The sequence below is a fragment of the Adiantum capillus-veneris genome, chromosome 23, assembly GCF_014529385.1.
Source record: "Adiantum capillus-veneris isolate H3 chromosome 23, ASM1452938v2, whole genome shotgun sequence".
Classification (NCBI taxonomy): domain Eukaryota; kingdom Viridiplantae; phylum Streptophyta; class Polypodiopsida; order Polypodiales; family Pteridaceae; genus Adiantum; species Adiantum capillus-veneris.
The window spans coordinates 71,604,102-71,607,302 of record NC_140953.1 but is presented as its reverse complement, the minus strand read 5'-3'; positions in this window follow the sequence as shown (position 1 = coordinate 71,607,302).

Here is a 3,201-nt window from a genome sequence, read left to right as displayed (position 1 = left end):
TACAATTTCTCTTCCTTGAAAAATACTTCTTTCACCCTCGTCTACCTCTTACCCTGTAATTCTTTCTCTCCTTTGGGGTGTTTACGGCTTGGAAAGGAGGATTACACCATGGAATTTTGAACAACACCATCTTCTTGGTTTGAGGACAACTCCGCAAGAGCACAAGTTGTGTTGTAATCAAAACTCTCTTCGAGAGATAATTATAATACAAAGACCTCTTGGAGGAAGGACCAACTCCAAGTAAATCCATTCCTCATGAAGATATCAATCTAGATTGTGGTATTCTTCAAATTTTTAATGTGTGATTGTGAAATGAAATCAGCTCGGCACAATCTCTAGTTTGCTCTTCAACTTGTCTAAAAGAAAATTCTCTCCTTTCATAAGTTAAAATTTTGTTGAATCTAAAGTAAATATTAGATTCTCTAACATTGGTATCAGAGTTGAGGTTTTCTTTTTCTTGCCTAAGAAGAGAGGTCCTTAGGTAATATATGAAAGGTTGGAGTTACTCATTGCAATAGGGTAAGTGGGACTCAGATTTATTATCTCAATTGATATGCATGTCTATGCGTGTCTATAGGGTACGAGGATATCATCAGGAACTATTGTCTTAATAATGGAGTCTTTCAGGACTTGCCTATGGCTTAACCATTATTGAGCTATTAGCTGCTTGATAGGAACCAATGTCAGCTTAGCTATAATAAACCCACTCCACTACTCTTTGCAATTAGTAATATTCTAAACCACGAGTGTAGTTACTCGATGCTTATTTTTGAGGAATAAGAGGAGTAGCCGCCAAAGTGTTGGAAGTATCAAGGGAGTACCAAGGAAAGAGTTAACATACACATTCAAGGAACTTCAATAATGCCACAACATAATCAAGAGAATGTAATTAATATTGACAACTTAGATCTAGCTCATGATGTAACATTTGATGATGGTCGCAGAGTTGTCAACTATTTTGTTGATAAGTTACAAGAAGCAATGGGAAACCCTATTTTTCAAGCAGTGGCTCAAAGCCAAATTCAAGTACTTTAAGTTCCCCCAAATGCCCGAGAAGAGAGAGTTCTTGCGAGGCCTCCGAGTGATATCTCCAAAAGAGAAATCTCTTTGGGTAATGAAGAGGAGATATCAAAAGGATCTCCAAGGCAAACTGTTCAAGAAGCAGAAGTGTGTCCTAAAATTTCAAAGGAGAGGTATGAAAGCGACACCACTCCTACCTCTAAAAGTGATGCTGCCTCAAGAAGGCGGTGGGCATGGTGATCACTTAGCCCTCCCAAGAAGAAGAAAAAGTCATCAAGCACTCTCTCCGATGCAAATCCAAAGAAGGGAGAAATAAATCCAAGCAAGAGGAAGCAAAGAAGCAGTCAGATCCTTGCCTTTGTCTTCCTCTTTCTCTTTGTCGTCACCATCTTCTGACATGGATAACAGTGACTTGCCACCCAAGAGAGAAAAGAGAAGGGGTAAACGGAGAAGTTATGAGCATGGAAGAGGTCATGAAAGCTGAAGAAGTTCAAGTAGGAAGGAAAGAACATCACTTTCATTACCTATGATGGAATCTTTAGAGCAAATGATAAAATATTGGCTTTTATCCAACAATTCGACGCAGCGAGATAAAGATTTCTCGGAATCTTCAAAGCTCCAAAAAATTTCTATACATTTCCAGAAGTCAGCCCATCAATGGTGGGTAAGTCTACACGCTCAAGATGAAGCTCCAAATACATGGAAATCTTTGAGAATAGCTATTATGAAGCAATTTCTTGCAAGTAATGCCAAAGACAAAGTCCACATGAATGGAGAAGCTTGAAGATGGCCCCATACAAGTCTATTCAAAAATATGTGGATAAGTTTTGGGGGTTACATCTCAAAGCCACAAGCTACAAAAAGATAGACTTTGCAGAACAAAAGTAACAATTCTGTGCTGGCTTATCTGAGTAGATGAGTGAGTGTGTCAACTCATAAAGACCTAAAACTATCTCAACGGTCATACATCACACAATGGTTTCCTCAAGGATTCATTTTCAACAAGAGAGTAAGAAGGGCTCCAAACCTACGGAAGCTAAGGAACCAATGGAGTCATACATATGGTTTCCTCAAGGATTCATTTTCAACAAAAGAGTAAGAATGAAGAGCTCCAAACCTGCGGAAGCTAAGGAACCAATGGAGTCAAAGGGGGAAGAAAAACTCGATGCAAAATTCTCCCAAGGCTAATAATAACAACAACAACAATAAAGGAAAGGTGAAGGAAAAAGGCTACAAAGTTTTTTAAAAAAATTCATAAGAAGAAGTTGAGCATTATTGTAAAGATAACAAGTGTTTCAAGTGTGGCAAGCAAGGTCATGTTACCCGGGCATGTCCCAAGAGAAGTGAATGTAATGACCCTCCTAGAGCCACCATGGGGGGAGCTCTAAAAGAAAAAGTCCATTGCAAAGGAGCACCATTGGAGCACCACTCTCTTATGCTTGGGAAAGACTAAGAGAGAATGATGCTTTCACATTGTTTGATCTTGGATCCACCAGCCTATGTCTGGCTCAGGTAGGTTGGAGGTGTTCTGGCTCGCTCCCGGCGGCGGCAAAGTGAAATTATCTCTGTTCATAGTAGAGCGGAAGTGGATGGGTGGATTGGTCGATCCCTACACAGGGTCTGGTGCTCTGCTAGTAGTTGTTTTGTCATGAACTTTTTGATGTTATGGTATACCCAGATTTTGTCATTGCATTAATACACGGTTGCCTGTTCCATTTAGATGGGCATTTAAAAATCCACTATTGTCATTTTCTCATGTCTCTGTGCACTTTATTTCACCCTCCACTATATTCTCTCTCTCTCTCTCTCTCTCTCTCTCTCTCTCTCTCTCTCTCTCTTCCTGCAACACGGTGTACACATATATTCACCCTCCACAATGTTATATTTTTCTTGAGTACGCTTTCATTCATAACACCCAGTCAGGGGTAGCACTAGTCGCTAGGTACCTCTGGATGCAGTCAAGCTCATGGCCTAAACTCCATGCTTGGTCGGGCGCTAAGAACCTCCTTCCCTATGCAAATGCTTCCGCAACTCTGATGTATATTGAAAAATTGTATAAAAGTGTAAATTGAATATTTTGTGCATAGACCCCTAGGGAGGGGTATCTCTCACATGGTATCAGAGCCAATGCTTAAGGTTATGGGGATAGCCTAAAGCTTGATACTAGTTGGGTTAGTTATA